We start from the raw sequence: 20,578 nt of genomic DNA, 5'->3' as shown, positions 1-20,578 counted from the left end.
GGAGTTGTCACTGCCTGGCAGCATGGCCATGGCCTGGGGGTGTCTCCCAGCACCAGCCTGTCCCATCAGACACTCCAAAGTCCTCTCCCATCTTGCCCATAGAGTGGAGAGCACCGAGGGCACACCCAGAGCCAGTTACTGCTGCCCACCATGCACAGTCAGGACCTTGTGCCCCCCCAGGTAATCCCCAGCATGTTAGCATCCCAAGAGACATCTGATGAGCTGGGGACTGTCAGGGTGTCCCTACCATATCCCTTTGGCCTGGTTGAACATAGGCAACTTACAACTCTGGTGACAGGAGTCACTGGGCTACAAACCAGTAACAGGCAATCCTCACCCTAAAGGGAGTTGGTATGGATGATGTGGGAGTAGAGAGGTTGGTGGGAAATGGAGTCCCCTGTCAGTATAAACTTTGCCACAGCCACAGGTGCAGGCTCTCTATCAGTGCTGCTAAGGGATAGGGTGGTGCTCACCCCCTGCCTGCTCCCCAGGGGCAGGAGAACGAGGATGAGTGTGCAGTGTGTGGTGACGGCGGTGAGCTCATCTGCTGTGACGGCTGTCCCAGGGCCTTTCACCTTGCCTGCCTGGTGCCCCCGTTGCCCTGTGTCCCCAGGTGAGACCTGGAGCACCACAGGGAACCCTATACCCCACTACTGTCTCTAACCACCCTGCTCTGCCTGTTCAGTGGGACATGGTGGTGTGGCTACTGCATGGAGAGCAGGACAGAGCCTGGACGTCTGCAGGAGGTGGACATGGCTACAGGGAGAACTTCAGAGGTCCTGGGGGAGATGGCATGTGACACCGGGCGGGATGAAGGTGATGGGAATATCTGTGGCCGCTGCTTCACACGGATCCCTGCACCTCAATACCACCCCATGCCTCGTGGGGACCCAAGGTGAGCCCCTCACCAGCTTCTCCATCCTGGCCTTCAATCCTCCCCGGAGGAGTCTGCCCTGACAGTCTGCTTCACCTGGGTGGTTCTAGGGACCTGCTGCTCTGCCCATCCTGCACACACACCACAGACACAGGCAGCCTGGAAAAAACCACAGCAGCCAGTGACCCCCTGCTACAGGCAGCAAAGGTCAGCACAACCAAAACCTGGCTCCAGCAGGGGAAAGGGGTCTGGGTGAAGTGGCAATGGTGGGTATGAACGCTATAATGAGACTGAAAAGCGATGCCTTGGGCTGGGTGAGGGACAGGTCATTCTAGCTGAAGATGAGATGGTGAACTATTGCTAGAGGGGCCATGAACTTAAGCTGCATCATGTGAAGAATAGAATCAGCTACCAGACCTGACCCAATGAGGTGCAGGCAGTGAGCAGGCATTAAGGATAGCAGGACATGTCTCCTCTCACAGGCAGAGGATGTATGCCCCAGCAGCGATTCCATGATGACCAGGGATGAGCTTGACGTGCTCCTGGGTGAGGTACAGCACCTGTGGGATGGGAACACCAACAGACAGAGTCTGTCCAAAAGGAACTGTGGCTCTGGTGTGACCTACAGGGTGAAATCAGGGTATGGGCAATGGGGGGAGAGCTAAGACATGCAAGCAGGGCAGAGGGAGAGAGGAAAAGTGACCAGCAAAGGTCTCCTGCAGGGCGCCTGGGACGGAATCCTGCAGTGGGCCTTCCAGAGCATATCATGGCCCCTGTCAGATAGCCATAGACTCTTCACGTAAAGGACCAGAACTGAAAACGTGCATAGACCTAGGCATGAAGACACTGGATCTGAGAACAGAACTCACAACACCGTCGGCACTGAAAAACCTGGGAAAAGAAGCACTACAAGGAAAACCAGCAAACCTAGAAAATGTACCAAACCCAATACTAAAGTGGACAAATGAGGTTAAGGCTGCTGACACAAGTAAAACCCACTGCAGTAAATGAAGAATCACAAAGAAAATGAAAAAAAGCAAAACAAAATCAATTAAAGATTAAATAATAAAAAAAAAAAGTTTATTTATTCCCACATTCAACTGCGAAGGCTCACTGCCAGGCCCGAAAGCGCCACAAAACCACAACACCCTCACGCCCCGGCCTCCCACCTGCAGCCGCCACGTCCCACAGCGCCAGCGAAGCCCCCGCACCTGCCACCTCCGCCACCCCCGCCAGGCGACCCCCTCCACAGCGAGGAGGCCTGCCCCGGAAAAATCTGCCGGCACAGGGACAAAACACAAAAAGCTTACAGCACCCGGTATTCCCAGGCGGTCTCCCATCCAAGTACTAACCGGGCCCGACCCTGCTTAGCTTCCGAGATCAGACGAGATCGGGCGTTCTCAGGGTGGTATGGCCGTAGGCACTGCTGCCACCGGCAACAGCCCTCTCGAGCCACCCACAACTACACCCGACACATCACGGCGCGCTCCGCTCGCCCCCCACTCACCCTCCCGCACACCTCACCACCCCCGCGCAACTGACACGCACCTCGCACCGCCGCTCACTGCGCACCCGCACGCCGCATCTACCCTCTCACACCACGCGCACGGCCCTGCACAACACCCTGCCCACGACGCACCGCCTGCACCCCTCACCCGACGACGCCCTCAACGACCACCACGGCAAACAACAACATAACACCTCGAGGGCCCCCTCGCCACACTCCTGCCCCAGGGATCACGTGCCACAACAACGCGCCACAAAACCACAACACCCTCACGCCCCGGCCTCCCACCTTCAGCCGCCACGTCCCACAGCGCCAGCGAAGCCCCCGCACCTGCCACCTCCGCGATCCCCGCCAGGCGACCCCCTCCACAGCGAGGAGGCCTGCCCCGGAAAAATCTGCCGGCACAGGGACAAAACACAAAAAGCCTACAGCACCCAGTATTCCCAGGCGGTCTCCCATCCAAGTACTAACCGGGCCCGACCCTGCTTAGCTTCCGAGATCAGACGAGATCGGGCGTTCTCAGGGTGGTATGGCCGTAGGCACTGCTGCCACCGGCAACAGCCCTCTCGAGCCACCCACAACTACACCCGACACATCACGGCGCGCTCCGCTCGCCCCCCACTCACCCTCCCGCACACCTCACCACCCCCGCGCAACTGACACGCACCTCGCACCGCCGCTCACTGCGCACCCGCACGCCGCATCTACCCTCTCACACCATGCGCACGGCCCTGCACAACACCCTGCCCACGACGCACCGCCTGCACCCCTCACCCGACGACGCCCTCAATGACCACCACGGCAAACAACAACGCAACACCTCGAGGGCCCCCTCGCCACACTCCCGCCCCAGGGATCACGTGCCACAACAACGCGCCACAAAACCACAACACCCTCACGCCCCGGCCTCCCACCTTCAGCCGCCACGTCCCACAGCGCCAGCGAAGCCCCCGCACCTGCCACCTCCGCGATCCCCGCCAGGCGACCCCCTCCACAGCGAGGAGGCCTGCCCCGGAAAAATCTGCCGGCACAGGGACAAAACACAAAAAGCCTACAGCACCCAGTATTCCCAGGCGGTCTCCCATCCAAGTACTAACCGGGCCCGACCCTGCTTAGCTTCCGAGATCAGACGAGATCGGGCGTTCTCAGGGTGGTATGGCCGTAGGCACTGCTGCCACCGGCAACAGCCCTCTCGAGCCACCCACAACTACACCCGACACATCACGGCGCGCTCCGCTCGCCCCCCACTCACCCTCCCGCACACCTCACCACCCCCGCGCAACTGACACGCACCTCGCACCGCCGCTCACTGCGCACCCGCACGCCGCATCTACCCTCTCACACCACGCGCACGGACCTGCACAACACGCTGCCCACGACGCACCGCCTGCACCCCTCACCCGACTTCGCCCTCAACGACCACCACGGCAAACAACAACGCAACACCTCGAGGGCCCCCTCGACACACTCCTGCCCCAGGGATCACGTGCCACAACAACGCGCCACCAAACCACAACACCCACACGCCCCGGTCTCCCCCCTTCAGCCGCCACGACCCACAGCGCCAGCGAAGCCCCCGCACCTGCCACCTCCGCGACCCCCGCCAGGCGACCCCCTCCACAGCGAGGAGGCCTGCCCCGGAAAAATCTGCCGGCACAGGGACAAAACACAAAAAGCCTACAGCACCCGGTATTCCCAGGCGGTCTCCCATCCAAGTACTAACCGGGCCCGACCCTGCTTAGCTTCCGAGATCAGACGAGATCGGGCGTTCTCAGGGTGGTATGGCCGTAGGCACTGCTGCCACCGGCAACAGCCCTCTCGAGCCACCCACAACTACACCCGACACATCACGGCGCGCTCCGCTCGCCCCCCACTCAACCTCCCGCACACCTCACCACCCCCGCGCAACTGACACGCACCTCGCACCGCCGCTCACTGCGCACCCGCACGCCGCATCTACCCTCTCACACCACGCGCACGGCCCTGCACAACACGCTGCCCACGACGCACCGCCTGCACCCCTCACCCGACGACGCCCTCAATGACCACCACGGCAAACAACAACGCAACACCTCGAGGGCCCCCTCGCCACACTCCTGCCCTAGGGATCACGTGCCACAACAACGCGCCACAAAACCACAACACCCCCACGCCCCGGCCTCCCACCTTCAGCCGCCACGTCCCACAGCTCCAGCGAAGGCCCCGCACCTGCCACCTCCGCGACCCCCGCCAGGCGACCCCCTCCACAGCGAGGAGGCCTGCCCCGGAAAAATCTGCCGGCACAGGGACAAAACACAAAAAGCCTACAGCACCCGGTATTCCCAGGCGGTCTCCCATCCAAGTACTAACCGGGCCCGACCCTGCTTAGCTTCCGAGATCAGACGAGATCGGGCGTTCTCAGGGTGGTATGGCCGTAGGCACTGCTGCCACCGGCAACAGCCCTCTCGAGCCACCCACAACTACACCCGACACATCACGGCGCGCTCCGCTCGCCCCCCACTCACCCTCCCGCACACCTCACCACCCCCGCGCAACTGACACGCACCTCGCACCGCCGCTCACTGCGCACCCGCACGCCGCATCTACCCTCTCACACCACGCGCACGGCCCTGCACAACACCCTGCCCACGACGCACCGCCTGCACCCCTCACCCGACGACGCCCTCAACGACCACCACGGCAAACAACAACGCAACACCTCGAGGGCCCCCTCGCCACACTCCTGCCCCAGGGATCACGTGCCACAACAACGCGCCACAAAACCACAACACCCTCACGCCCCGGCCTCCCACCTGCAGCCGCCACGTCCCACAGCGCCAGCGAAGCCCCCGCACCTGCCACCTCCGCCACCCCCGCCAGGCGACCCCCTCCACAGCGAGGAGGCCTGCCCCGGAAAAATCTGCCGGCACAGGGACAAAACACAAAAAGCCTACAGCACCCGGTATTCCCAGGCGGTCTCCCATCCAAGTACTAACCGGGCCCGACCCTGCTTAGCTTCCGAGATCAGACGAGATCGGGCGTTCTCAGGGTGGTATGGCCGTAGGCACTGCTGCCACCGGCAACAGCCCTCTCGAGCCACCCACAACTACACCCGACACATCACGGCGCGCTCCGCTCGCCCCCCACTCACCCTCCCGCACACCTCACCACCCCCGCGCAACTGACACGCACCTCGCACCGCCGCTCACTGCGCACCCGCACGCCGCATCTACCCTCTCACACCACGCGCACGGACCTGCACAACACGCTGCCCACGACGCACCGCCTGCACCCCTCACCCGACGACGCCCTCAATGACCACCACGGCAAACAACAACGCAACACCTCGAGGGCCCCCTCGCCACACTCCCGCCCCAGGGATCACGTGCCACAACAACGCGCCACAAAACCACAACACCCTCACGCCCCGGCCTCCCACCTTCAGCCGCCACGTCCCACAGCGCCAGCGAAGCCCCCGCACCTGCCACCTCCGCGATCCCCGCCAGGCGACCCCCTCCACAGCGAGGAGGCCTGCCCCGGAAAAATCTGCCGGCACAGGGACAAAACACAAAAAGCCTACAGCACCCAGTATTCCCAGGCGGTCTCCCATCCAAGTACTAACCGGGCCCGACCCTGCTTAGCTTCCGAGATCAGACGAGATCGGGCGTTCTCAGGGTGGTATGGCCGTAGGCACTGCTGCCACCGGCAACAGCCCTCTCGAGCCACCCACAACTACACCCGACACATCACGGCGCGCTCCGCTCGCCCCCCACTCACCCTCCCGCACACCTCACCACCCCCGCGCAACTGACACGCACCTCGCACCGCCGCTCACTGCGCACCCGCACGCCGCATCTACCCTCTCACACCACGCGCACGGACCTGCACAACACGCTGCCCACGACGCACCGCCTGCACCCCTCACCCGACTTCGCCCTCAACGACCACCACGGCAAACAACAACGCAACACCTCGAGGGCCCCCTCGACACACTCCTGCCCCAGGGATCACGTGCCACAACAACGCGCCACCAAACCACAACACCCACACGCCCCGGTCTCCCCCCTTCAGCCGCCACGACCCCCAGCGCCAGCGAAGCCCCCGCACCTGCCACCTCCGCGACCCCCGCCAGGCGACCCCCTCCACAGCGAGGAGGCCTGCCCCGGAAAAATCTGCCGGCACAGGGACAAAACACAAAAAGCCTACAGCACCCGGTATTCCCAGGCGGTCTCCCATCCAAGTACTAACCGGGCCCGACCCTGCTTAGCTTCCGAGATCAGACGAGATCGGGCGTTCTCAGGGTGGTATGGCCGTAGGCACTGCTGCCACCGGCAACAGCCCTCTCGAGCCACCCACAACTACACCCGACACATCACGGCGCGCTCCGCTCGCCCCCCACTCACCCTCCCGCACACCTCACCACCCCCGCGCAACTGACACGCACCTCGCACCGCCGCTCACTGCGCACCCGCACGCCGCATCTACCCTCTCACACCACGCGCACGGCCCTGCACAACACGCTGCCCACGACGCACCGCCTGCACCCCTCACCCGACGACGCCCTCAATGACCACCACGGCAAACAACAACGCAACACCTCGAGGGCCCCCTCGCCACACTCCTGCCCTAGGGATCACGTGCCACAACAACGCGCCACAAAACCACAACACCCTCACGCCCCGGCCTCCCACCTTCAGCCGCCACGTCCCACAGCTCCAGCGAAGGCCCCGCACCTGCCACCTCCGCGACCCCCGCCAGGCGACCCCCTCCACAGCGAGGAGGCCTGCCCCGGAAAAATCTGCCGGCACAGGGACAAAACACAAAAAGCCTACAGCACCCGGTATTCCCAGGCGGTCTCCCATCCAAGTACTAACCGGGCCCGACCCTGCTTAGCTTCCGAGATCAGACGAGATCGGGCGTTCTCAGGGTGGTATGGCCGTAGGCACTGCTGCCACCGGCAACAGCCCTCTCGAGCCACCCACAACTACACCCGACACATCACGGCGCGCTCCGCTCGCCCCCCACTCACCCTCCCGCACACCTCACCACCCCCGCGCAACTGACACGCACCTCGCACCGCCGCTCACTGCGCACCCGCACGCCGCATCTACCCTCTCACACCACGCGCACGGCCCTGCACAACACGCTGCCCACGACGCACCGCCTGCACCCCTCACCCGACGACGCCCTTAACGACCACCACGGCAAACAACAACGCAACACCTCGAGGGCCCCCTCGCCACACTCCTGCCCCAGGGATCACGTGCCACAACAACGCGCCACCAAACCACAACAGCCTCACGTCCCGGCCTCCCACCTTCAGCCGCCACGTCCCACAGCGCCAGCGATGGCCCCGCACCTGCCACCTCCGCGACCCCCGCCAGGCGACCCCCTCCACAGCAAGGAGGCCTGCCCCGGAAAAATCTGCCGGCACAGGGACAAAACACAAAAAGCCTACAGCACCCGGTATTCCCAGGCGGTCTCCCATCCAAGTACTAACCGGGCCCGACCCTGCTTAGCTTCCGAGATCAGACGAGATCGGGCGTTCTCAGGGTGGTATGGCCGTAGGCACTGCTACCACCGGCAACAGCCCTCTCGAGCCACCCACAACTACACCCGACACATCACGGCGCGCTCCGCTCGCCCCCCACTCACCCTCCCGCACACCTCACCACCCCCGCGCAACTGACACGCACCTCGCACCGCCGCTCACTGCGCACCCGCACGCCGCATCTACCCTCTCACACCACGCGCACGGCCCTGCACAACACGCTGCCCACGACGCACCGCCTGCACCCCTCACCCGACGACGCCCTCAATGACCACCACGGCAAACAACAACGCAACACCTCGAGGGCCCCCTCGCCACACTCCTGCCCCAGGGATCACGTGCCACAACAACGCGCCACAAAACCACAACACCCTCACGCCCCGGCCTCCCACCTTCAGCCGCCACGTCCCACAGCGCCAGTGAAGGCCCCGCACCTGCCACCTCCGCGACCCCCGCCAGGCGACCCCCTCCACAGCGAGGAGGCCTGCCCCGGAAAAATCTGCCGGCACAGGGACAAAACACAAAAAGCCTACAGCACCCGGTATTCCCAGGCGGTCTCCCATCCAAGTACTAACCGGGCCCGACCCTGCTTAGCTTCCGAGATCAGACGAGATCGGGCGTTCTCAGGGTGGTATGGCCGTAGGCACTGCTGCCACCGGCAACAGCCCTCTCGAGCCACCCACAACTACACCCGACACATCACGGCGCGCTCCGCTCGCCCCCCACTCACCCTCCCGCACACCTCACCACCCCCGCGCAACTGACACGTACCTCGCACCGCCGCTCACTGCGCACCCGCACGCCGCATCTACCCTCTCACACCACGCGCACGGCCCTGCACAACACGCTGCCCACGACGCACCGCCTGCACCCCTCACCCGACGACGCCCTCAATGACCACCACGGCAAACAACAACGCAACACCTCGAGGGCCCCCTCGCCACACTCCTGCCCCAGGGATCACGTGCCACAACAACGCGCCACAAAACCACAACACCCACACGCCCCGGCCTCCCCCCTTCAGCCGCCACGACCCACAGTGCCAGCGAAGCCCCCGCACCTGCCACCTCCGCGACCCCCGCCAGGCGACCCCCTCCACAGCGAGGAGGCCTGCCCCGGAAAAATCTGCCGGCACAGGGACAAAACACAAAAAGCCTACAGCACCCGGTATTCCCAGGCGGTCTCCCATCCAAGTACTAACCGGGCCCGACCCTGCTTAGCTTCCGAGATCAGACGAGATCGGGCGTTCTCAGGGTGGTATGGCCGTAGGCACTGCTGCCACCGGCAACAGCCCTCTCGAGCCACCCACAACTACACCCGACACATCACGGCGCGCTCCGCTCGCCCCCCACTCACCCTCCCGCACACCTCACCACCCCCGCGCAACTGACACGCACCTCGCACCGCCGCTCACTGCGCACCCGCACGCCGCATCTACCCTCTCACACCACGCGCACGGACCTGCACAACACGCTGCCCACGACGCACCGCCTGCACCCCTCACCCGACTTCGCCCTCAACGACCACCACGGCAAACAACAACGCAACACCTCGAGGGCCCCCTCGCCACACTCCTGCCCCAGGGATCACGTGCCACAACAACGCGCCACCAAACCACAACACCCACACGCCCCGGCCTCCCCCCTTCAGCCGCCACGACCCACAGCGCCAGCGAAGCCCCCGCACCTGCCACCTCCGCGACCCCCGCCAGGCGACCCCCTCCACAGCGAGGAGGCCTGCCCCGGAAAAATCTGCCGGCACAGGGACAAAACACAAAAAGCCTACAGCACCCGGTATTCCCAGGCGGTCTCCCATCCAAGTACTAACCGGGCCCGACCCTGCTTAGCTTCCGAGATCAGACGAGATCGGGCGTTCTCAGGGTGGTATGGCCGTAGGCACTGCTGCCACCGGCAACAGCCCTCTCGAGCCACCCACAACTACACCCGACACATCACGGCGCGCTCCGCTCGCCCCCCACTCACCCTCCCGCACACCTCACCACCCCCGCGCAACTGACACGCACCTCGCACCGCCGCTCACTGCGCACCCCGCACGCCGCATCTACCCTCTCACACCACGCGCACGGACCTGCACAACACGCTGCCCACGACGCACCGCCTGCACCCCTCACCCGACGACGCCCTCAATGACCACCACGGCAAACAACAACGCAACACCTCGAGGGCCCCCTCGCCACACTCCCGCCCCAGGGATCACGTGCCACAACAACGCGCCACAAAACCACAACACCCTCACGCCCCGGCCTCCCACCTTCAGCCGCCACGTCCCACAGCGCCAGCGAAGCCCCCGCACCTGCCACCTCCGCGACCCCCGCCAGGCGACCCCCTCCACAGCGAGGAGGCCTGCCCCGGAAAAATCTGCCGGCACAGGGACAAAACACAAAAAGCCTACAGCACCCGGTATTCCCAGGCGGTCTCCCATCCAAGTACTAACCGGGCCCGACCCTGCTTAGCTTCCGAGATCAGACGAGATCGGGCGTTCTCAGGGTGGTATGGCCGTAGGCACTGCTGCCACCGGCAACAGCCCTCTCGAGCCACCCACAACTACACCCGACACATCACGGCGCGCTCCGCTCGCCCCCCACTCACCCTCCCGCACACCTCACCACCCCCGCGCAACTGACACGTACCTCGCACCGCCGCTCACTGCGCACCCGCACGCCGCATCTACCCTCTCACACCACGCGCACGGCCCTGCACAACACGCTGCCCACGACGCACCGCCTGCACCCCTCACCCGACGACGCCCTCAATGACCACCACGGCAAACAACAACGCAACACCTCGAGGGCCCCCTCGCCACACTCCTGCCCCAGGGATCACGTGCCACAACAACGCGCCACCAAACCACAACACCCACACGCCCCGGCCTCCCCCCTTCAGCCGCCACGACCCACAGCGCCAGCGAAGCCCCCGCACCTGCCACCTCCGCGACCCCCGCCAGGCGACCCCCTCCACAGCGAGGAGGCCTGCCCCGGAAAAATCTGCCGGCACAGGGACAAAACACAAAAAGCCTACAGCACCCGGTATTCCCAGGCGGTCTCCCATCCAAGTACTAACCGGGCCCGACCCTGCTTAGCTTCCGAGATCAGACGAGATCGGGCGTTCTCAGGGTGGTATGGCCGTAGGCACTGCTGCCACCGGCAACAGCCCTCTCGAGCCACCCACAACTACACCCGACACATCACGGCGCGCTCCGCTCGCCCCCCACTCACCCTCCCGCACACCTCACCACCCCCCGCGCAACTGACACGCACCTCGCACCGCCGCTCACTGCGCACCCGCACGCCGCATCTACCCTCTCACACCACGTGCACGGCCCTGCACAACACGCTGCCCACGACGCACCGCCTGCACCCCTCACCCGACTTCGCCCTCAACGACCACCACGGCAAACAACAACGCAACACCTCGAGGGCCCCCTCGCCACACTCCTGCCTCAGGGATCACGTGCCACAACAACGCGCCACCAAACCACAACACCCACACGCCCCGGCCTCCCCCCTTCAGCCGCCACGACCCACAGCGCCAGCGAAGCCCCCGCACCTGCCACCTCCGCGACCCCCGCCAGGCGACCCCCTCCACAGCGAGGAGGCCTGCCCCGGAAAAATCTGCCGGCACAGGGACAAAACACAAAAAGCCTACAGCACCCGGTATTCCCAGGCGGTCTCCCATCCAAGTACTAACCGGGCCCGACCCTGCTTAGCTTCCGAGATCAGACGAGATCGGGCGTTCTCAGGGTGGTATGGCCGTAGGCACTGCTGCCACCGGCAACAGCCCTCTCGAGCCACCCACAACTACACCCGACACATCACGGCGCGCTCCGCTCGCCCCCCACTCACCCTCCCGCACACCTCACCACCCCCGCGCAACTGACACGCACCTCGCACCGCCGCTCACTGCGCACCCGCACGCCGCATCTACCCTCTCACACCACGCGCACGGCCCTGCACAACACGCTGCCCACGACGCACCGCCTGCACCCCTCACCCGACTTCGCCCTCAACGACCACCACGGCAAACAACAACGCAACACCTCGAGGGCCCCCTCGCCACACTCCTGCCCCAGGGATCACGTGCCACAACAACGTGCCACAAAACCACAACACCCACATGCCCCGGCCTCCCCCCTTCAGCCGCCACGACCCACAGCGCCAGCGAAGCCCCCGCACCTGCCACCTCCGCCACCCCCGCCAGGCGACCCCCTCCACAGCGAGGAGGCCTGCCCCGGAAAAATCTGCCGGCACAGGGACAAAACACAAAAAGCCTACAGCACCCGGTATTCCCAGGCGGTCTCCCATCCAAGTACTAACCGGGCCCGACCCTGCTTAGCTTCCGAGATCAGACGAGATCGGGCGTTCTCAGGGTGGTATGGCCGTAGGCACTGCTGCCACCGGCAACAGCCCTCTCGAGCCACCCACAACTACACCCGACACATCACGGCGCGCTCCGCTCGCCCCCCACTCACCCTCCCGCACACCTCACCACCCCCGCGCAACTGACACGCACCTCGCACCGCCGCTCACTGCGCACCCGCACGCCGCATCTACCCTCTCACACCACGCGCACGGCCCTGCACAACACGCTGCCCACGACGCACCGCCTGCACCCCTCACCCGAAGACGCCCTTAACGACCACCACGGCAAACAACAACGCAACACCTCGAGGGCCCCCTCGCCACACTCCTGCCCCAGGGATCACGTGCCACAACAACGCGCCACCAAACCACAACAGCCTCACGTCCCGGCCTCCCACCTTCAGCCGCCACGTCCCACAGCGCCAGCGATGGCCCCGCACCTGCCACCCTCCGCGACCCCCGCCAGGCGACCCCCTCCACAGCAAGGAGGCCTGCCCCGGAAAAATCTGCCGGCACAGGGACAAAACACAAAAAGCCTACAGCACCCGGTATTCCCAGGCGGTCTCCCATCCAAGTACTAACCGGGCCCGACCCTGCTTAGCTTCCGAGATCAGACGAGATCGGGCGTTCTCAGGGTGGTATGGCCGTAGGCACTGCTACCACCGGCAACAGCCCTCTCGAGCCACCCACAACTACACCCGACACATCACGGCGCGCTCCGCTCGCCCCCCACTCACCCTCCCGCACACCTCACCACCCCCGCGCAACTGACACGCACCTCGCACCGCCGCTCACTGCGCACCCCGCACGCCGCATCTACCCTCTCACACCACGCGCACGGCCCTGCACAACACGCTGCCCACGACGCACCGCCTGCACCCCTCACCCGACGACGCCCTCAATGACCACCACGGCAAACAACAACGCAACACCTCGAGGGCCCCCTCGCCACACTCCTGCCCCAGGGATCACGTGCCACAACAACGCGCCACAAAACCACAACACCCTCACGCCCCGGCCTCCCACCTTCAGCCGCCACGTCCCACAGCGCCAGTGAAGGCCCCGCACCTGCCACCTCCGCGACCCCCGCCAGGCGACCCCCTCCACAGCGAGGAGGCCTGCCCCGGAAAAATCTGCCGGCACAGGGACAAAACACAAAAAGCCTACAGCACCCGGTATTCCCAGGCGGTCTCCCATCCAAGTACTAACCGGGCCCGACCCTGCTTAGCTTCCGAGATCAGACGAGATCGGGCGTTCTCAGGGTGGTATGGCCGTAGGCACTGCTGCCACCGGCAACAGCCCTCTCGAGCCACCCACAACTACACCCGACACATCACGGCGCGCTCCGCTCGCCCCCCACTCACCCTCCCGCACACCTCACCACCCCCGCGCAACTGACACGTACCTCGCACCGCCGCTCACTGCGCACACCGCACGCCGCATCTACCCTCTCACACCACGCGCACGGCCCTGCACAACACGCTGCCCACGACGCACCGCCTGCACCCCTCACCCGACGACGCCCTCAATGACCACCACGGCAAACAACAACGCAACACCTCGAGGGCCCCCTCGCCACACTCCTGCCCCAGGGATCACGTGCCACAACAACGCGCCACAAAACCACAACACCCTCACGCCCCGGCCTCCCACCTTCAGCCGCCACGTCCCACAGCGCCAGTGAAGGCCCCGCACCTGCCACCCTCCGCGACCCCCGCCAGGCGACCCCCTCCACAGCGAGGAGGCCTGCCCCGGAAAAATCTGCCGGCACAGGGACAAAACACAAAAAGCCTACAGCACCCGGTATTCCCAGGCGGTCTCCCATCCAAGTACTAACCGGGCCCGACCCTGCTTAGCTTCCGAGATCAGACGAGATCGGGCGTTCTCAGGGTGGTATGGCCGTAGGCACTGCTGCCACCGGCAACAGCCCTCTCGAGCCACCCACAACTACACCCGACACATCACGGCGCGCTCCGCTCGCCCCCCACTCACCCTCCCGCACACCTCACCACCCCCGCGCAACTGACACGTACCTCGCACCGCCGCTCACTGCGCACCCGCACGCCGCATCTACCCTCTCACACCACGCGCACGGCCCTGCACAACACGCTGCCCACGACGCACCGCCTGCACCCCTCACCCGACGACGCCCTCAATGACCACCACGGCAAACAACAACGCAACACCTCGAGGGCCCCCTCGACACACTCCTGCCCCAGGGATCACGTGCCACAACAACGCGCCACAAAACCACAACACCCACACGCCCCGGCCTCCCCCCTTCAGCCGCCACGACCCACAGCGCCAGCGAAGCCCCCGCACCTGCCACCTCCGCGACCCCCGCCAGGCGACCCCCTCCACAGCGAGGAGGCCTGCCCCGGAAAAATCTGCCGGCACAGGGACAAAACACAAAAAGCCTACAGCACCCGGTATTCCCAGGCGGTCTCCCATCCAAGTACTAACCGGGCCCGACCCTGCTTAGCTTCCGAGATCAGACGAGATCGGGCGTTCTCAGGGTGGTATGGCCGTAGGCACTGCTGCCACCGGCAACAGCCCTCTCGAGCCACCCACAACTACACCCGACACATCACGGCGCGCTCCGCTCGCCCCCCACTCACCCTCCCGCACACCTCACCACCCCCGCGCAACTGACACGCACCTCGCACCGCCGCTCACTGCGCACCCGCACGCCGCATCTACCCTCTCACACCACGTGCACGGCCCTGCACAACACGCTGCCCACGACGCACCGCCTGCACCCCTCACCCGACTTCGCCCTCAACGACCACCACGGCAAACAACAACGCAACACCTCGAGGGCCCCCTCGCCACACTCCTGCCTCAGGGATCACGTGCCACAACAACGCGCCACCAAACCACAACACCCACACGCCCCGGCCTCCCCCCTTCAGCCGCCACGACCCACAGCGCCAGCGAAGCCCCCGCACCTGCCACCTCCGCGACCCCCGCCAGGCGACCCCCTCCACAGCGAGGAGGCCTGCCCCGGAAAAATCTGCCGGCACAGGGACAAAACACAAAAAGCCTACAGCACCCGGTATTCCCAGGCGGTCTCCCATCCAAGTACTAACCGGGCCCGACCCTGCTTAGCTTCCGAGATCAGACGAGATCGGGCGTTCTCAGGGTGGTATGGCCGTAGGCACTGCTGCCACCGGCAACAGCCCTCTCGAGCCACCCACAACTACACCCGACACATCACGGCGCGCTCCGCTCGCCCCCCACTCACCCTCCCGCACACCTCACCACCCCCGCGCAACTGACACGCACCTCGCACCGCCGCTCACTGCGCACCCGCACGCCGCATCTACCCTCTCACACCACGCGCACGGCCCTGCACAACACGCTGCCCACGACGCACCGCCTGCACCCCTCACCCGACTTCGCCCTCAACGACCACCACGGCAAACAACAACGCAACACCTCGAGGGCCCCCTCGCCACACTCCTGCCCCAGGGATCACGTGCCACAACAACGCGCCACCAAACCACAACACCCACACGCCCCGGCCTCCCCCCTTCAGCCGCCACGACCCACAGTGCCAGCGAAGCCCCCGCACCTGCCACCTCCGCGACCCCCGCCAGGCGACCCCCTCCACAGCGAGGAGGCCTGCCCCGGAAAAATCTGCCGGCACAGGGACAAAACACAAAAAGCCTACAGCACCCGGTATTCCCAGGCGGTCTCCCATCCAAGTACTAACCGGGCCCGACCCTGCTTAGCTTCCGAGATCAGACGAGATCGGGCGTTCTCAGGGTGGTATGGCCGTAGGCACTGCTGCCACCGGCAACAGCCCTCTCGAGCCACCCACAACTACACCCGACACATCACGGCGCGCTCCGCTCGCCCCCCACTCACCCTCCCGCACACCTCACCACCCCCGCGCAACTGACATGCACCTCGCACCGCCGCTCACTGCGCACCCCGCACGCCGCATCTACCCTCTCACACCACGCGCACGGCCCTGCACAACACGCTGCCCACGACGCACCGCCTGCACCCCTCACCCGACGACGCCCTCAATGACCACCACGGCAAACAACAACGCAACACCTCGAGGGCCCCCTCGCCACACTCCTGCCCCAGGGATCACGTGCCACAACAACGCGCCACAAAACCACAACACCCACACGCCCCGGCCTCCCCCCTTCAGCCGCCACGTCCCACAGCGCCAGCGAAGCCCCCGCACCTGCCACCTCCGCGACCCCCGCCAGGCGACCCCCTCCACAGCGAGGAGGCCTGCCCCGGAAAAATCTGCCGGCACAGGGACAAAACACAAAAAGCCTACAGCACCCGGTATTCCCAGGCGGTCTCCCATCCAAGTACTAACCGGGCCCGACCCTGCTTAGCTTCCGAGATCAGACGAGATCGGGCGTTCTCAGGGTGGTATGGCCGTAGGCACTGCTGCCACCGGCAACAGCCCTCTCGAGCCACCCACAACTACACCCGACACATCACGGCGCGCTCCGCTCGCCCCCCACTCACCCTCCCGCACACCTCACCACCCCCGCGCAACTGACACGCACCTCGCACCGCCGCTCACTGCGCACCCGCACGCCGCATCTACCCTCTCACACCACGCGCACGGCCCTGCACAACACGCTGCCCACGACGCACCGCCTGCACCCCTCACCCGACGACGCCCTCAACGACCACCACGGCAAACAACAACGCAACACCTCGAGGGCCCCCTCGCCACACTCCTGCCCCAGGGATCACGTGCCACAACAACGCGCCACAAAACCACAACACCCTCACGCCCCAGCCTTTTATCCTCAGCTGCTACACCCCACATGCAGACCCTAAAGCATCATTGAAATTTCCGTACCTGATACCTCTGCAATACCCTGCACACTACCTGTAATTAAGGTTGGATGTCTGTGAAGGCAAGGGTCTGCCCTTTATGCGGTGATTCTCTTGTCAGACTCCTCAGATAGAGGGCATGCTCTCCTGAAATTGGTCATGCCCCAGTCAGGGCAGCAGCAGCTCTATGTCTTCCCCTGACACCTCCCTTGTCATTTCTTGATCTGTTTGCAGGAGCTTCCCGACAGTTATAGATTTTATTGCCTATAATCTCCCCATAAGTGCCATTACCTGTAGGGTATGGAGGCTGTAAACATGGCAAAATTGGCCAAACCATTTTTCCAATTCACAAATTAATTCAAACTCAAAGGAAGTTGTCATCTTTTCTACCTTCCCTGCTTTCAGGAGTGTCAGCTCGACTTATATTGTGCTGCCCACGGCTACATTGAGCCTGATCCTGAATGTCTCCCGGTATGGCTCCTCAAAATCTTGTCTGTGTAGCTGGTTCTTACATTTTACCACTCTCACTGTGAAGAACTTTGTCCTTATGAGCAACCTAAATTTACCCTCTTGCAGTTTGAAACCTCTGTCCCTCAACCTAGTGCTTCAAGCCTTTCTAAACAGCCTTTCTCCAGCCTCGCTGTAGGTACTCATCAGATATTGAAATGTAGCTTGATTTTTTAAATTAATTTTTTAAAACTGAATTTTAGTGGCTCACCAGCTAAGAACCCTGGATATTATACCATGTGTTTAATGATGGAGGGTGAGATGTTGCTATCTCTTGCTTTTTGTTACCACTGTGCTTTATTTCCTTCTTTCCTCTTCCTAATCTTACCTAATTTCCTGACAGGTTGAAGAACACATTCTTTACTGTTTTGCTTTTGCTATCAAGAAAGAGTTCAATTTTGTTCAACAGTCCCTTGGTATGAGATTTACCTCTGTTTGTCCACGGGGGTCACAGAGCCTGATGTAGCTTTGCAAGTCCAAGTTTGAGTCTCAGGTCTTGTTACCACTCTATAGCAAACACCTGACCATGCAATGGGACCCTTCCCCCCCCCCCCCCCCCGCCCCTGGACACCCCTTAGCCAGACTTACCTCAACAACAACACCCACCACAGCATCTGTCCATAACTGCTACAATACTGCTGTTCCCTCAAATACCATTAGCCCAACTGTGGAACTTGCACCATGCTCCCCTCCTACTACAGCTCCACCAACACACACAGAAGAGTGCCACACAGACACACATTACTGACACCCCATAGCCTGCACCCACAAACACAATGGACACCCCACGGCTGACCAACAAAATCTCCCACACCCGACCCGCCCTGCAAAACCCACCCTACAGTCACTCCTGCACACGTGCACCCCGCACACACACTGCGCACCTCACATATACTGCCTCACCCGACAAGAGCCTGTCGACAGCTCCACACAGCGCTGGGACCGCGGTGTGCGGGGCTCTGCTTTCACGGGGTTAATCTCATCACGAGGTGGGAGGAGCCCTGCCCAGGCTAGGCAGCTGGACTAGCCAATGGGCGATTCCATACCACCGACATGGTACCGCCATAGGAATTCCCTGGCGCCAGGTTTTGGCGCGATCTGTAAAGCATCGTGTGGCTGGGTGGAGCATGTTGTAATTTATAGTACTACTATAGGTTTACCAACTAGCAGTTGTTATTCCTTTTCTGTTGTTCTATTAAAGTCTCCACACTTCTTCAAAACAAAGAGTTCATTAAGGCAGGGCAAGTTGGGTCCTGGACAGGGAACCTATCAGGGTATAGCTGTTGGCATAAACACCCCATTATGACTAGCCCAGAGGCTCCATGCATCCTTGGCATAGGCTACCTCAGTAGAAAGTATTTCAAGGACCCAAAAGAGTAACAGTGGGCCTTTGGTATAGCTGCTCTGGACATGGAGGGAAATAAATGATTGTCCATCTTGCCTGATCTCTCAGAGGACCCTTCTGTGGTGGGATTGATGAGGGTTCAAAAACACCAGGTGCCAGTTAGTACAACAACAGTGTACAGGAGTAATATTACACTAACCAAGACTGATTCCCATCTGTAAATTGTCAGTTGGAGAGCTAAAGGGTGATCAATAAAACCCACTCACCCTTCAACAGGCCCATACGGCCAGTGCAGAAATATAATGGAGAGCAGACATTTACAGTAGGCTACTGTGGCCTAAATGAAATTATACCAGCGATGAGTGCTGCTGTGCCAGACATGCTAGTTCTTCAATATCAGCTGGAGTCAAAGGCAGGCACGTTATACACCACAACTGATATCACTAACATATTTCTTCTCTGTTCCTATAGCACCAGAGTGCAGGCCAGTTGTCTTTAATTTGGAGGGATATCCAGTAGGACTGTAATTGACTGCCCCAGTAACAGAAACACAGTCCCACCATTTGCCATGGTCAATTCAGACTGCCTCTTGTGGCACCCACACAATACTCCAGTCCAGGGTACAGTCCTAGCATGCACGAAGTGAGGCACCAGGCAACAACACAGAAACACATGCTCCACCATGAAAACCACCTGCACCTACCCCAGAATACAAGTATCCCCCACATACAGCTGACCCACAACCCTGCATCGGCCCTCTCGCCAAAAACACACCACTCTCCAAACTGCTCTACAAGCACACAGAAAGGGACAATGGGCAACAGCGATATGCACCTGCCACCCTCCACCCATCTACATCAACATCTGCAGACTCTCATTCACAGCTTCCCCTCTGCAACATGTGCTGTAGATGTACTATACCTTATACATTCTATAATTTTTCTCACACCATTACTTAGATTTGTGCCGTGTAGTTTTCCCTAGCAGTGTACTTCAATGTGTATATCCAGTTGCCCTACATACTTATCACCATCTCTGAAACAGGTCCCTACAGTCATACTCCTGGTTCTTGCCCCCTCTCCCACCGTACCAGTTCCACTTTGCAGGTGACTTGCTTTCCTCCAGTTATTTACCATCCCCCTCAAGTTTATTTCCAGCAGATGGCAGCCTGGCTGTGTTGTTGCAGACCCGACTCTGCTTGGGTCTCTGGACACCTTGCAGCCAGAACAAGTACCTGTGGGCTCAGGATGGCCTCTGGCCCAGCAGCAAGCTCTCAGCCTTCCTCCCCATGCCCCTCAGGTGAAGGTGGCCATTCTCCACCATAGAGGTGGCACTGTCAGAGGGCAAAGCAGTGTGGGGCACAGCACATGCCATCCCTTCACTCAGCTGCTATGTTTTCAGGTGGTCTTTGTGTGAAACACCTGCAGTGGCCTTCCCATGCCACACACTGTAGTGACCTCGCAGCCATCTTGACCCTTGGCACCAGGCAGAGTTGCTGCAGTCTCAGCACTCACTTTGTGAGAGAGTTTAATGTGAAGAAATGTGTTTAAGAGAGTCAGCTGAATGCCACTGCATCATGGTAGGGTCAGAGAGCTGCTTATCACCCTCTTGGAGGTGTGAAA

At 62.5% G+C, this 20,578-nt stretch overlaps 24 non-coding genes across 24 annotated transcripts; all 24 read right to left on the bottom strand.

The window, feature by feature from the left end:
• Positions 1–2,177: 2,177 nt before the first annotated feature.
• Positions 2,178–2,296, bottom strand: LOC137444748 (5S ribosomal RNA). The gene has a single exon (XR_010988258.1). It is a non-coding gene; the product is annotated as a 5S ribosomal RNA (ribosomal RNA).
• Positions 2,297–2,803: 507 nt separating this feature from the next.
• LOC137444746 (5S ribosomal RNA) lies at positions 2,804–2,922 on the bottom strand. Its single transcript, XR_010988256.1, has one exon. It is a non-coding gene; the product is annotated as a 5S ribosomal RNA (ribosomal RNA).
• Positions 2,923–3,429: 507 nt separating this feature from the next.
• LOC137444745 (5S ribosomal RNA) lies at positions 3,430–3,548 on the bottom strand. The gene has a single exon (XR_010988255.1). It is a non-coding gene; the product is annotated as a 5S ribosomal RNA (ribosomal RNA).
• Positions 3,549–4,055: 507 nt separating this feature from the next.
• Positions 4,056–4,174, bottom strand: LOC137444743 (5S ribosomal RNA). Its single transcript, XR_010988253.1, has one exon. It is a non-coding gene; the product is annotated as a 5S ribosomal RNA (ribosomal RNA).
• Positions 4,175–4,681: 507 nt separating this feature from the next.
• Positions 4,682–4,800, bottom strand: LOC137444742 (5S ribosomal RNA). The gene has a single exon (XR_010988252.1). It is a non-coding gene; the product is annotated as a 5S ribosomal RNA (ribosomal RNA).
• Positions 4,801–5,307: 507 nt separating this feature from the next.
• On the bottom strand, positions 5,308–5,426 carry LOC137444741 (5S ribosomal RNA). Its single transcript, XR_010988251.1, has one exon. It is a non-coding gene; the product is annotated as a 5S ribosomal RNA (ribosomal RNA).
• A 507-nt stretch (positions 5,427–5,933) lies between these two features.
• LOC137444744 (5S ribosomal RNA) lies at positions 5,934–6,052 on the bottom strand. The gene has a single exon (XR_010988254.1). It is a non-coding gene; the product is annotated as a 5S ribosomal RNA (ribosomal RNA).
• A 507-nt stretch (positions 6,053–6,559) lies between these two features.
• LOC137444740 (5S ribosomal RNA) lies at positions 6,560–6,678 on the bottom strand. Its single transcript, XR_010988250.1, has one exon. It is a non-coding gene; the product is annotated as a 5S ribosomal RNA (ribosomal RNA).
• A 507-nt stretch (positions 6,679–7,185) lies between these two features.
• LOC137444739 (5S ribosomal RNA) lies at positions 7,186–7,304 on the bottom strand. Its single transcript, XR_010988249.1, has one exon. It is a non-coding gene; the product is annotated as a 5S ribosomal RNA (ribosomal RNA).
• Positions 7,305–7,811: 507 nt separating this feature from the next.
• On the bottom strand, positions 7,812–7,930 carry LOC137444737 (5S ribosomal RNA). Its single transcript, XR_010988247.1, has one exon. It is a non-coding gene; the product is annotated as a 5S ribosomal RNA (ribosomal RNA).
• A 507-nt stretch (positions 7,931–8,437) lies between these two features.
• LOC137444736 (5S ribosomal RNA) lies at positions 8,438–8,556 on the bottom strand. Its single transcript, XR_010988246.1, has one exon. It is a non-coding gene; the product is annotated as a 5S ribosomal RNA (ribosomal RNA).
• A 507-nt stretch (positions 8,557–9,063) lies between these two features.
• LOC137444735 (5S ribosomal RNA) lies at positions 9,064–9,182 on the bottom strand. Its single transcript, XR_010988245.1, has one exon. It is a non-coding gene; the product is annotated as a 5S ribosomal RNA (ribosomal RNA).
• Positions 9,183–9,689: 507 nt separating this feature from the next.
• Positions 9,690–9,808, bottom strand: LOC137444733 (5S ribosomal RNA). Its single transcript, XR_010988244.1, has one exon. It is a non-coding gene; the product is annotated as a 5S ribosomal RNA (ribosomal RNA).
• Positions 9,809–10,316: 508 nt separating this feature from the next.
• LOC137444732 (5S ribosomal RNA) lies at positions 10,317–10,435 on the bottom strand. The gene has a single exon (XR_010988243.1). It is a non-coding gene; the product is annotated as a 5S ribosomal RNA (ribosomal RNA).
• A 507-nt stretch (positions 10,436–10,942) lies between these two features.
• LOC137444731 (5S ribosomal RNA) lies at positions 10,943–11,061 on the bottom strand. Its single transcript, XR_010988242.1, has one exon. It is a non-coding gene; the product is annotated as a 5S ribosomal RNA (ribosomal RNA).
• Positions 11,062–11,569: 508 nt separating this feature from the next.
• Positions 11,570–11,688, bottom strand: LOC137444730 (5S ribosomal RNA). The gene has a single exon (XR_010988241.1). It is a non-coding gene; the product is annotated as a 5S ribosomal RNA (ribosomal RNA).
• Positions 11,689–12,195: 507 nt separating this feature from the next.
• On the bottom strand, positions 12,196–12,314 carry LOC137444729 (5S ribosomal RNA). The gene has a single exon (XR_010988240.1). It is a non-coding gene; the product is annotated as a 5S ribosomal RNA (ribosomal RNA).
• Positions 12,315–12,822: 508 nt separating this feature from the next.
• On the bottom strand, positions 12,823–12,941 carry LOC137444728 (5S ribosomal RNA). Its single transcript, XR_010988239.1, has one exon. It is a non-coding gene; the product is annotated as a 5S ribosomal RNA (ribosomal RNA).
• Positions 12,942–13,449: 508 nt separating this feature from the next.
• On the bottom strand, positions 13,450–13,568 carry LOC137444727 (5S ribosomal RNA). The gene has a single exon (XR_010988238.1). It is a non-coding gene; the product is annotated as a 5S ribosomal RNA (ribosomal RNA).
• Positions 13,569–14,077: 509 nt separating this feature from the next.
• Positions 14,078–14,196, bottom strand: LOC137444760 (5S ribosomal RNA). Its single transcript, XR_010988268.1, has one exon. It is a non-coding gene; the product is annotated as a 5S ribosomal RNA (ribosomal RNA).
• A 507-nt stretch (positions 14,197–14,703) lies between these two features.
• LOC137444759 (5S ribosomal RNA) lies at positions 14,704–14,822 on the bottom strand. Its single transcript, XR_010988267.1, has one exon. It is a non-coding gene; the product is annotated as a 5S ribosomal RNA (ribosomal RNA).
• A 507-nt stretch (positions 14,823–15,329) lies between these two features.
• On the bottom strand, positions 15,330–15,448 carry LOC137444749 (5S ribosomal RNA). The gene has a single exon (XR_010988259.1). It is a non-coding gene; the product is annotated as a 5S ribosomal RNA (ribosomal RNA).
• A 507-nt stretch (positions 15,449–15,955) lies between these two features.
• LOC137444738 (5S ribosomal RNA) lies at positions 15,956–16,074 on the bottom strand. The gene has a single exon (XR_010988248.1). It is a non-coding gene; the product is annotated as a 5S ribosomal RNA (ribosomal RNA).
• A 508-nt stretch (positions 16,075–16,582) lies between these two features.
• On the bottom strand, positions 16,583–16,701 carry LOC137444726 (5S ribosomal RNA). The gene has a single exon (XR_010988237.1). It is a non-coding gene; the product is annotated as a 5S ribosomal RNA (ribosomal RNA).
• Positions 16,702–20,578: the final 3,877 nt, after the last annotated feature.

This window comes from Melanerpes formicivorus, unplaced genomic scaffold (assembly GCF_026170545.1).
Source record: "Melanerpes formicivorus ecotype bairdi unplaced genomic scaffold, bMelFor1.0.p_v2 SCAF_12, whole genome shotgun sequence".
NCBI classification, from domain to species: Eukaryota; Metazoa; Chordata; class Aves; order Piciformes; family Picidae; genus Melanerpes; species Melanerpes formicivorus.
Note: the sequence above shows the minus strand (reverse complement) of the source record. Positions and strands in the feature narration are given on the sequence as shown.